Raw genomic sequence first — 13,679 nt, 5'->3', positions numbered from 1 at the left:
GTAGAATAAATCATGTTCACTCTCATTGTGGCAAGTCTGTTACAAGCAATACCATATATTTTAGGTAGGTTCCTTTAATGAAATCATCACTTCTCTAAACATGTTGCAAAATTTTCATCATTAAAACTTCTAGATTAATATTATAATATCCATTTAACTCCGATATGTTTAACTTTATTCATCATGCAGATTAAACCTATGGAAAACATTTAGTGTTCAGATATACCAGGTATGAGAGGATGTGCAACTTATCTTTTAAAGAGAACTGGGTGATTCCTACCAAGTTACATCAAGTTTGGCTGTATGTCGGCAGGTATCCTCTCCTACTGTTCCACTTACTTATTTTCAATGTTATGAGGTGACTAATGTTCAAAACGCTTTTAGACATCAGACTGTCAACTACTAAGATTTCACTTTGCAGCTGAGGATTTAGCTCAGTGACACAGAGCCTGCCTGTGAGTTGTGAATTGTGAAAGTGCAAGGTTGTGAGTTCGATTCCTGGTACCGGAAAAACACACACACAAAAAAGATTTCACTTCACTGAACTTTTCTAAATTCTACCTCATATCAAGTGTGGGAGGAGCTTGACCTTCACTTTCAGAAGACTTTGTGAGAACTACTCTTCCTTTAATTCCCTCATCTTTGTATAATCCACACACAAGTTTGTTAACTATCATAGATAAATTATCTATTGGAAATAATTTCATCTTGCTGTCCCTCCAGGATGAATAGCCGTAACTGATATTGTGTATGCTCTGATATCTGGAGCCATGAGGTGCAGTGCTGTGGTAACGCAGAGGAGCAGAGAACTGACCCACAAGCACATGGCACATGACCACAAAACATAAACCTATGTAGATTTAAGCCATTGGAATTTGGGACTATTTTTTTACTATAGGATAAGTAATCCTCACTGATATAAAACTTCAGTTATTAGGAAATTATTCAATAATCATTTATTTTTTGAGCAAGGGACCTTGGAGATACATACACACACACACACACATATCAAATTAGATTTCAAATATGTATTTTGAATGAAAGACATAAATTCATAAACATGAAAGATATAAACAGTGAAAGATGTAAATTCATAAAAATCTATATACCTCTCTCTCTCTCTTTATATATACACATACCCATGCATGGTCCATCTGCTTTAGATATTTACTTGGCTGTGCTGAAGGATACCCAGATGAAGCCAGTCTGAGTCTGTCTATGAGGATATTTATGACAGAGACTGGATTTTAAATCAGTGGACTACATAAAAAAGATATTCCCCCATCCAATGTTCAGTACCTGGATAAAATAAAACACAGAACAGGGGCGGAAAGGCTCTCTCTCTTTCTCTCTCCTCCTTCCTACCCTCTGTCCTTCTCTCCCCACTGATTCTTTCTGTATTAGAATCTTTCTTCTGTTTTGTTTGTTTTTTTCCACACACGGCCTCACTGTGTAGTTAAGGCTGGCTTTGAACTCACTATGTAGCCCAGTCTGGCCTTGAACACAGCAATCCTCCTGCCTCAGCCTGCCAAGCACTGTAATTACAAGCAAGCACCACCACACCAGCTCTATATAGAGAATGTTGACTAATATACCATCCCACACTCTGGCTTTTATTGCTTTAAGTATGAGAGTTATAACATAAACACCTGTTGATTGGAGTAAGGTGTATTTTGGCAAATATCTATATACAAATTTCATTTGAAGTGATATCTGTCAATAAACATAAAATGGACTTAAACAAAAACAGCAGTAAGCTCTAAGAGGACACAAATTAATACTTGGCTGAGCTAACCACAATAAAAAAGATGAATGAACAATTCTAAAAGGATTAGAGTCCATGAAAAAATACCAAATAGATTTCCAGGTAATAATAAATTTTACTGGATATATGGGCAGGAGAATTAATGAATTTGAAGAGAAAGACTGAACTAGAAAATAGGGATAACTTAAAAACAAAAGAGATCATAAGAATGGATTCAGCACCTATTAGATGACATGAAGAAGACTAACCTAAGAGTAATTGGAATTGGTGAAAAGAACAGGATTTAAAAAATAAAAAATCTTAGATCGCTTGTTTAGAGAAATCACAGCAGAAAAATTTTCAAGTATGAGGAAAGAATTTAATGTACAGTTAAACAAAGCATATAGAACTGCAAATAGTGGTGATCAACAAGAACTTCTCCACAATACATTTTAGTGAAAATACCAGAAGTGAAACAGGAGGACAATCTTAAAAGCTGTTAGGGAAAAATAGCAAATCATTATAAAAGTAAACACATTAGCATTACAGCCTACTTCTGAACACAAACCCTAAAGGCCAGGAGAGCTTAGAGTAAAGTGTTTCAAATCCTGAATAAAAATATTTTCCAAGTGGGACTGCTATATGAGGCAAAACTACCTTCCAAAGTTGATGGAGAGGTAAGGTGCTTGTATAATAAGTAACATATTAAGAAACATGTAACCACAAAACCAGAACCCCACAAAACTCTCAAACATATGCGAGACAGAGACAATAAAGCCAGTGCAGGCAGGGAAAACAGATAAGCAAAGTGGATAAAATAAATCAATAGTAGAATAATAATGCAATGATAAGAATAAGTCAACAACTTTCAATATGAATAGTCTGAATTCTACAATTGAAAGACAGACTGGAAATTGAATCAAAAAACACAAACCAGTGATATGCTGTATACAACAAACACATTTAAAGAAAAAAAATTATAACCTAAAAGTCAGAGGATAGAAAACAGTATTCCATGGAATAAAAACCCAACATTAACCAGAGAGTAGTTATCCCGATTTCAGATAAAGTTGATGTCAAGACAAAAGTGGTCAGACGAGGCAAGCAATGTTACTGCATATTGGGTCAGAGAACAATTCAATGGGAAGAGATAACAACTGTTAATGTCCATGAAGCTAATACCTATATGCACCCAAATGCATAAGAAGACCCCTACTGCACATAAAAGATCAGTTAAACATAAATACAAACATAGTGGAGAAACTCAATGCCCCATTATCAAAAATAGACAAATCAAGGTGAAAAAAAAAAAATCAACAAGAAGATACCAGAACTGAACTATACCTTTGAACAAACGGACTTAATAAATGTCTATAGATTGTTCTACCTAAAGTAATAATACACATTCTTCTCAGAAATATGCAAAATTTTGCAAAACAGAACAATTACTAGTCAATATAAATTCTTAAATAAATACAAAAGAATAAAAATTATCCAATGTATATTATCAGTTCATAGAGGAAAAAAACTAAAAATCAACAGAAAAGAATCCACAGAAATTATCCAAACTTTTATGCAGATTAAATAATATATTCTTAAATAATCAGTGGGTCTTAGAAGAAATCAAGGAAGAAATTAGACAGTTTTAAAAATAAATGATAATGTTAGTAGAGCATACCACAACTAATGAGACACAGGTAAAGCAGTCCTAAGAGAAACGTTTGTGGATGTGAATGGCTGCATCAGAAAAACAGAGCAAGCCCAAAACACACTAATGACTTTTTACAATTCTTTTTATGTTCCAGATAGAAGCCCTTTGTCTGAGGGATTGGCTAAAATGTTTTCCCAATTCATGGGTTTTCTTTTTACTCTGTTAGTAATTTCTTTTTTGTGTTGTTTTATTTTTGTCTATGTTTTGTTTCATTATTTTTATTATCTTTAAAATTAAAAAAAAAAGCTCAAGATATAAGGAGGAAAAGATAAAATGAAGAAAAATTTGAAAATCAAAGTATAAATTAATGAAATTGAGAACAAAAATCAATACAATGAGTCAATGAATTGAAGACCCATGTCATAGTTCCTTTTCTCATTACTGAAACAAAATACCTGACACCCAAAGTTAAAGGATTATTTAAGAATATATTATTTAATCTGCATAAAAGTTTGAAAGGTTTATTTAGTTCAGAGCATGTAGATGTTTCAGTCCATTCTCAGCTGATGCCAAGGCAGGATGGCTTGGTAGAGGGGCATTGCATGGGAGAACAGTTTATAGAGGCCAGAAAATACCAAAACAAGCAAGAGACCTTAACAACATCTTTCTGCTCCTTTTATTTTATCCAGGTTACTTAGGTCAGGTAACACACCCTTAATCCTGTTGCCCTTGTACCTAGAATTGCACCATGAAGCTATTCTAGCAACACACACTCTAGGTCCAGCCACTTCTGAAAAAGCCCCACCCATTACCACATGAGGCCTTGTGGGGGCATGTAAACACAAGCCATAACAAGTCAGTTCCTTGGAAGAAAAAACAAAACACACAAATTCCTAGACAAACACCAAATGTAGGAATGAAAAAATACTTATCCATGCAATTAGAAATGAAAAAAGTTAAATTACAATAAACTGCAAATTCCAGAAGAAAATTAGTAATTACTTTGAAAATCTGTACTCAAATAACTTGGAGAATCGAGAAGAAATAGATTCACAGAATCACATTAATTACCAAAACTGTACCAAGAAGATATAAAAACCCTGAGGAGTCCAGCAATAGGCAATGAAATGGAAGCAGTAATTACAAAATATTAATAAAGACCAGGACCCAGTATAGGTAGTGCTGAATTTTACACAAACTTTGAGAAGATCTAATTGTAACCCTCTTCTTAGTCTTTATTGAAATTTAAAGGACAGCAGTACTGCCAGTCTCATTCCTGGAATCTAGCATTACTTTGATTCTAATACCAGACAAGGAATCAGCTAAGAAAGAAAACTACAGACCAGTGTCATTAATGCTCTTCCACAATCAAATGCTCTTCAACAACTTACTGGCAAACTGTGTAAAAGCTCCTTAAAAAGAGCATGTATCATGACAAAGTAGACGTCATCCCAAGGATAGAATTATTGGTCAACATATACAAAATAATAAACAGAGTATATCATAAAAATAGAATGAAGGACAAAAATCACATGGTCAGCTCAACAGATGCATAAAAAGCCTTTGACAAAATCCAACCTCCACTCACAGTAAAATTTTTGTTTAGTTATAGTATAACTTATCTTAATCAGGTGAAAGTTATTTATGATAAATCAACTCCCACCCTATTAAGTGGGGAAAAATTAAAATTTTCTTCTAAAATCTAGAACAAGAAAAGGATGTCCACTATTTTCCAGTTTAGCTTGCTACTGACAGATTGCATCTGCCATAAGTGATCTGTGATTGATATCCCAATAGTGATCATGTGAAAATTTACATGGACATAATGAGGGAAGTACAGAGTGTGTAATTTTAATAGAGGTATTTGTTAATCATTTTTAGTTTTGATCAAAATACTCAGCTAAATTTGATAAAAATCCCATTCATTTTTAAAAATTATTTATTACATGCCTATTGAGTCATGTCTAATTATCCTCTTCTTTCTTAGCTTCTTTAAAAATTTTATAAAATCTTGGTAAAAAATAATCAAATTTGAAATACCTAATTACATGTATAATGTTATTGGATTCTATATATTTGTGTTCTGTAAAATAAAGAAAAATGCTAACGTCTAAACTAGTAGGATTCAAACTTTTCTATTCTTTCAATGGCTCTTCTCATTGCTAAGAATGGACACTCTGAGTTCTACAAAAGGATTTTGTAGTATTGTTTTAGCTAAAAACAGACTGTATATGTTTAAAGTTCTATTATTGCTATTACTCATATCATAAGCACTTAGAAAACATCAATTTAAGAAATATTATAATGGTTTAATATAGTGAAGTAATATTTTCTTAAAATGACAAAGAACCCTATAGTCACATCTTTCTGTGCACAAAAAAAATGGAAATGTTATACTATACTTAATTAAGGCTAGAATGCATGGATCAACTAGCACCAGTATTGATTCATTCAGTTTCAGTGAAATTCTTTCCTTACATAGTGACATTCTGCTGTAGTGACAGCTTTTTTAAAAAATCACTTGATCTTTTCACATTTAGATCTTTCTGGATATCATAAAATCTAATTTTCTAAACTTAGTCAAAGCAAACTCTGTTAGACAGTATATTCTTGGAATGACAATTCTATGGTTTTATTTATAGTATGTCAACACTATGAGTCAATTTTAATTCTGTCTGTATATCTTTGAGATGATGCTCTCAACAAATATAAAATATTAATGTATTTTATATTTTTAGTTCTAATATTCATGTAAAAAATATGCCTCTACTTTGATAACCTGGACTTATTTATGGAAATGGTAATAAAGTATTTTCTTCACTTTATGGTTTATCATGCTGAGAAAATAACAGTTGGAGTATCTTAATGTTAGCCTTTAAGTAATAATTAATGACTGATTTATTAGATAAGTATATTTTAATGAATTTATATACTTTTGCTACAATATATTTTTCTTTCAGGAAAATTGAGTTTCTCTAAATAATAATTTTTGCCTCAAATAAAATGTGTAAGTAATTGTTCTTAACATTTTGTTAAATTGTTATTGACTTCATCCTCTCTAGTCACAGAACAAAGCTGTCTTATACTCTGATATATTGTTCAGAATATCATAAACAGCACATACAAAGGCAAACATATATATTGTATTCCACACAGGAAATCTGTATACACATCCTTTTTGCTTAACATATCTTGAAAAGTAATATATTTTGGTCTGTATAATGGCCTAATTATTTTTTGGCCTAATTATTTTAATGATATTTTATTCTATTGTGTAACTATGAACAATACCTTTAATGAACTTTTATGTTTATTCTAATATTTTTTCTATTACAATTGTTATCAAACCAAATGTCATTGTTTACATGGTATTTTATGAAGGTCTGATAAATTCGTACACATTAGTGCCCATATATCATCCAAAGACACTGAATGACTTACTCCCTGACAATTTTAGAAAATACATGACTCCTTCAGCTGTGGCCTATGATGTTGGACAACAAACAATAATAGTGCCAGTAATATAGGAAAATGTGTACTGTGATTTCAAACAATATTTTACTTACATTGTTCTTATTTCTCTGGATAAACTTTGATGTATTTCCACTAGTGGAAAATACATTTCTTTCCTTATCAAACATATGATTATGCCCTTTGCTTGTGTTTCACATTAGATTTTTAAATCTAAGCACTTACTCTTTAGAAAGCTATGCTTGTAGTGCATGCTTTATCATATCTAATTGTATTCTTTCAGTGGAACAGGAAGTTAAGACACCTATAAAATACTCTGAACTCTGAATAGCATTGTTATATTTATTTCACTTTTATTGTAAAAAGTTTCAAATCCATATAGAAGCAGAGAGGTTTTCAAATATATAAAGAAGCAGAGATCAGTATAATTAAATCTATCACCATTCACCTAGTTTCAGTAATTATTCATATTTTGACAGTCATATTTATCATTTCCCTGTATCTAAAATAGCAAATAGTGTAAGCTCCACTCTCATTCTTACAGCATTTTTACATGCTTTAGTTTATTTTGTGTTTTTGTTTTGCCTTTTAAAGAAAATTCTAGGCCTCATTTCATTCCATTGCAAAAAACATGAGTACATTGTTATGGTGTTAATCTAAAATTTTCTCCAAAAATTCTTACGAATTCATAGCTGGGTTTTCCAAGGGTTATTAGGTCATGAGGCTTCTAACTTCATCTGTAAATTAATCCATTTATGAGAAAACAATTTGATGGAATGATGTGAAGGAAATGGAAACATAAGAGCCAGGACTGGGTGAAGGGAATGGTTTATGGGGGTGTAATTTTGGGAATTACATCTGGTCCCTGACCCTTTTCTTTCTAGTTCTCACATTTCCTCTCTCTGCTTCCTAGCTACCATGAGTTGAGCATTTTCCTCTGCTATGTCCTCCCACCAGAATGCTTTTGCCCTGACACTGGCTTAAAATCAATGGAAGTAGCTGACCATGGACTGTTCCCTTTGAAATCTTAAAAAAATAACCCCAAAAAATCTTTCCTTCTTCACATAAGTATCTTCAAAGCATTTCCATCATATATCATTGATATACCATGTTTCTTTTAATTTCTTCAAATCTTCAATTTTACTGTTATCACCCTTCCAATTTTGAGTAAATACGCAAAATGTCTTGTAATAATCTAAACTTGACTAATTAGTTCTATAATATTTAAAGGGTATACTAAACACAACATTAGCTTTTTTAGTACTTAACTTTCTCAAATTCCTTCTAAATTTTTTTTAACTTTTCCATAAGTATATGTTTTTAGTACATAATGATTACATTTCATATGGGGAATTGATATGTGTACATAACATCTTAATTCTTTTTTCTTTTCTTTATCCTCATTTCCCTCCCAATACTCATTCTCTAAAAGTAAAAAATGTGTAGCTAAGCATTAATTCTCTAAGGCAAAGCAGATGCTTTTATATTATTAAAAATAAATTTAATAGAAGATAAGTATATCCTTAGGGAAAAAATAAAGATGTTAAATAAGAAAAAAAAAAATCAAAAGAAGTGATACATATATTTTATAAATGGGAATATTCAATTTTATAAAAATTGAGGGTTTCTTTTTAAATGAAAGATCTTACTAACATTGTTTCCCCAAATAGAATTAGAAAATGGATCCACAAATTATTTGTCAGAATAAAAACACACTAAAAATGATTTTAGAAAGAAACAGAGAAGGAAAGAAATGTTTTTAACACATAATGAAATATTGTACAAAAAATAATAATTTAAATGTGGCATTTGATAAATGGACTTATGAATAATGTTATAAATCTGTGCCAAGTTATACATTGGACAGATGAGAACATGATAAATAAATGATGCCAGAAAATTTGCTATTGAGCACAAAATATCAAAATTCAAACTCTAGAAATTTACTAACACTTCTTGTGACTTAGAATTCATACTTAAATAAAATACTCACCCATTTACAAAATCATGCAAAAAAAATTGCTCTAAAGTTCTGGAAATATTTTTTCTGTGCAAATATTTTTGCAAAAAATAAAGGGCAACCAATCAAATCACAGTATTACTTATTATGAGGCATAGAATTGTAGAAGGTGGAAGAAAATATGGGAAGATTATTCTGTTCTTATATAATTCCATTTAGAAATAATTGAATCATTATTATTTTCTGGAAGTACTAGTGGTCAGACCCATGGCATTACACAAACTGGCAAGTATTTGATTTCTGAATTTTATCCTCAACTCCAAAGTTTAGTTTTGACATATTAAATAATACTTAATAAAAATTAAGCAAGTGCATATAAAATATTCAGAATTAAAGAAGGCTATCTTAATTCCTTTGGCACCGAAAAGATTTCTTCATATTTGGTTTCTTCTATATTTGGTTTGTGTTTAGTAGTCCCCCAAAGCCTCATATGTTCAGAGATTTTGGAGTTACTTGGAACATGGGAACACTGCAGTCACTGGTGGATTCATTCACTGGTGAGTTTAGCAGCTGTGCATATTATTGGAAAATGGGACCTGATTGTAACAGGGATAGGCCTGAGGTTTTGACTTCTAAGGATATATTTTTGTCCTCTCTTATTCCTATTTCTCTTTGCATCCTTGTTACCATAATGTGAGTTTTCCTTTACCACACCTCTTTATCATTCCTGTTTTAGTTGAGTGCCAGCTGGCTATGGACTAAGTCCTTTCAAATCCATGCATCCTTATTAACTGTTCTTTTAACTTGTGAGTATCAGGTATTGTGTCTCAGTGATAAGAAAATTACCAAGGCAGATTTTGGTAATAAAAGTAGAGTTGCTAAGGCTACCTGAGCATGTGGCCTACAATCATTTGGAAGTGGTTTGCAAAAGGAGTTTGAAACAGTTCAGTCCTGCCTGGGGACACAAGCCCAGGTGTTCCACAATCCTGCCACCATTATGGTCTTCACCTGAGCCCTCCGTGCCTTGAGCTGTCCCACTTGTCCAGATGGCACACAAACTGCTGACACCAGTCTGACCCTAGGCACACCTTGCACATGCCCTGAGCTGCCTAGGGACACAAGATCAGGCAGTCCATGGTCATGCTGCCAGTGCAGCTTGCACCTGGATCCTGAGCATACGTTGGTTGAGCTGCCTGGGGACACTGGATCAGGTGGTCTGAGATTTGCTAGCATCACAGATCTTGTCTGAGACCAAGGAAAACTATGTACACTCCACCTACTGCCTGGTAACCCCAAGTTGAGCAGCCCATCTCAGGGGCCACTAAAGGGCAAGTCTGATCACCAGGAAAACCAGGGACACTAGTGACCTTTGGTGAGCTGCCAGGGAAGAATGAGAAGGGGTGCTCTGCCTCTGATATCAAAAATGACAAGATGAAAGACCAAAATGCAATCTCAGAACTCAACAAAACTCAGAACAAGTCCAGCAGACATCAACATAGAAGAACTTGGGTTTTTTCTCTTTTTTTCCCTTACCAGGAACTGAACTCACAACCTCACTATTGCCAGGCAGGCACTGTGCTGCTGAGCTAAATCCCCAGCCCAACATAGGTGAACTTGGTAATCACACACCTGAAATCACTGAAATGATTGCAACATAAATTAAGAAACAACTACAGTAGGTCATAGAAAAAACCAAATTAGATATAATCTCTCAGGTAGAAAATGAAATGACAACAATAATGAAAGAATTGCTCAGCACATCTAAAGAACACACATACAAAAAATAGATGAGCATAGAAAACTGATGGAAATGTTAAATGAACAATATAGGAAAGAACTAGAATGCATGAAATAGATTCAAAGAGATATCCTGGAAATCAAAACTTTCATTGAAAGCTGAAAAACTGCTTGAATGAAGCCAAAGATAGATATTCAGATCTTGAAGACAGCATGGCACCTAATGGTTGTGAAAGGAAAAATCTCTTTAAATTAACAAGGAACCAGGAAAAACCAATTCAACAGCTGCAAGAAAAGGCAAGGAGAAATAATGTAAGACTAATAGGTGTAAATGAAATGGCAGGAGGCAACACAAATGACATAAAAAGAATATTTGGAGACATAATACCAAAAAGTTTCCTAAGCATGGAAAAAGAATCTCACTTACAGGTAAATGAGTCATATAGAACTCCAGCCAGTCATAACCAAAACAAAACTACAGCCAGACGTATAATAATCAAGATAACAGATATCCAGCAAAAGAGCAGAATACTAAAAGCTGTTACAGAAAAGAGACAAATCACCTATAAAGGAAAGCCCATCAGAATCACAGCAGATTTCTCAACACAAACCATCCAATCAAGAAGAGATTGAAGTGAAGAAATACAGCTCGTGAGACAAAACAGCCTCCAGCACATACTGATGTATCCTGCAAAACTATCCTTCAAAATACAGTAGGAATAAAATATTTCCACAACAAAGAACAACTGAAGAATTTCATGAGTGCCAAACAAACTTTACAAAGCATAGTAAAAATATGCTAGAAAGAGATAAAAATGACCACAATTTCAAGGACAGCAATAGAAAAGTACCCTCAAGCAGAGCAAGCAATTAAAGAGAGAAAAAGTAGGAAACCAAAAACACGCAAATAACATGACAAAGATAAGACAAGACATATCAGTTATAACCATTAATGTGAATGGCCTCAATTCACCAGTTACAAGAAACAGACTGGCAGTGTGGATCAGGAATCAAAATCCGAAAGTATGCTGCAAACAGGAAACACATTTTACTCAAACGGAAATCCATAGATTGAAATTCAAAGAATGGAAAACAATTCTCCATGTAACAAGAATCCAGATAAAAGTGTGGTAGCTATTCTGTTTACAGACAATGTAAACTTCAAACCAGGAACAATCAAAAGAGATAAAGAAGGTCACCACATACTTGTTAGGGGAAAACTGCAAGAGGAAGAGATAACAATCATAAACGTGTATGTACCAAATATGGGGGCACCAAACCATATAAGTTAAATCTTAATAGACATGAAAAACAAAATAACTAATAATATTATTGTAATAGAAGAACTAAACATCCCATTGACACAGAGAGATAGGTGTACTAGACAAAAAATCAGCAAAGAAATAACAGATCTGAAAGAAAACTGTGAATGAATGGACTTAGTAGATATTTACAGAGTGTTCTACCCCAAAATATCAGAATACCCATTCTTCTCAGTTGCACATGGGACATTCCCTAAAATAGACCACATTCTAGCCCATAGTGATACTTAATGCAAAAGAACTGAAATGATCCCATGCATATTATCTGACCATAGTGCAATGAAATTGGAAATTAACAATGAAAAGAACTACAAAATCTCCATAAACACTTGAAAATTAAATACCAACCTAGTAAACAACCAATGTATCACAGAAGAAATTTTAAAAGAAATTAAAAAATACTTACAAACAAACAAAAATTAAATTCAACTTTCCAGACTCTGTGGGATGCATTGAAACCAGTCCTCAGAGGGAAATTTATAGCAGTGAACTCACACATAAGAAAAACAGAATGAGAAAATATAAATAGCCTAATGCTGCTCCACAACTTTTAGAAAAGAAGAACAAGTCAAGCCCAAAGCCCAAAGAAGGGAGAAGATTATAAAGATTGGGGCAAAATTAATGCAATTGAGATGAAGAAAATACTACAAGAATTAAATGAATCAAAGTGTTCGTTCTTTGAAAGAATAAATAAAAGTGATAAGCCACCAGCCAACCTTGTCAAAAAAAGAAAGGAAAAAGTTCAAATACATGCAATAAGAAATGGAAAGGATGAAATTACTACAGACCCTATAGAAATTCAAAAGATCATTAATACCTACTTTGAAAATCTTTACTCCCACAGGATAGAAATCTCAGAAGAAATGGACAGACTCCTAGATATGAACAAATCACCACAGTTGACTCAAGAAGATATAAAAATCCTAAATAACCCAAAATCTATTAATGAGGTTGAAAATGTGATTAAAATCTTACGCACAAAGAAAAGACTAAGTCCTGATGGATTCACAGCAGAATTCTACAAGAAATTCATAAAAGATTTAATGCCAATCCTCTTCAAATTCTTCAATGAAATTGAAAAGGATGCCATTCCCCTAACTCATTCTGAGGCAAATATTATACTGATACTAAAACCAGAGCAAGACCCAACTAAGGAAGAGAGCTACAGACCACTTTCCCTAATGAACATGGATGTGATAATCAATAAAATACTAGAAGACAGAATGCAGCAAATCATCAAGAATATACTACACCATGACCAAGTGGTATTCATCCCAGGAATGCACAGATGGTTCAATGCACAAATATTAATAAAAGTAATACATCATATCAATAGAGCCAAAGAAAAAAATCACATGATCATCTCAATAGATGTAAATAAACTTTTGATAAAGTCCAACATTTATTCATGATAAAAACTTTACAGAAAATGGTGATAGATGGTCTTTACCTCATCCTGCTCAAAACCATCTATGACAAACCAACAGCCATCATCATGCTAAATGGACAGAAATTAAAAGCTTTCATTTTAAAAACAGAAATAAGATAAGGATGTCCACTGTCACCACTCTTATTCAAAATAGTTCTGGAAGCATTAGCTAGAACAATTAGACAAGAAAGAGAAATAAAAGGAATAAGGATAGAAAAGGAAGAAGAGAAATTCTCATTATTTGCAGGTGACATAATACTTTATATGGAAGACTCTAAAAACTCCACAAGAAGACTCCTCGAATTAATCAACACATTCAGTAGCATAGCTGGATGCAAAGTCAGCACTCAAAAATCAATAGCATT

The sequence above is a fragment of the Chinchilla lanigera genome, unplaced genomic scaffold, assembly GCF_000276665.1.
Source record: "Chinchilla lanigera isolate Chin_1 unplaced genomic scaffold, ChiLan1.0 scaffold00042, whole genome shotgun sequence".
NCBI classification, from domain to species: domain Eukaryota; kingdom Metazoa; phylum Chordata; class Mammalia; order Rodentia; family Chinchillidae; genus Chinchilla; species Chinchilla lanigera.
The sequence above is the reverse complement of the archived record's forward strand: the minus strand, read 5'-3'. Positions refer to the sequence as shown.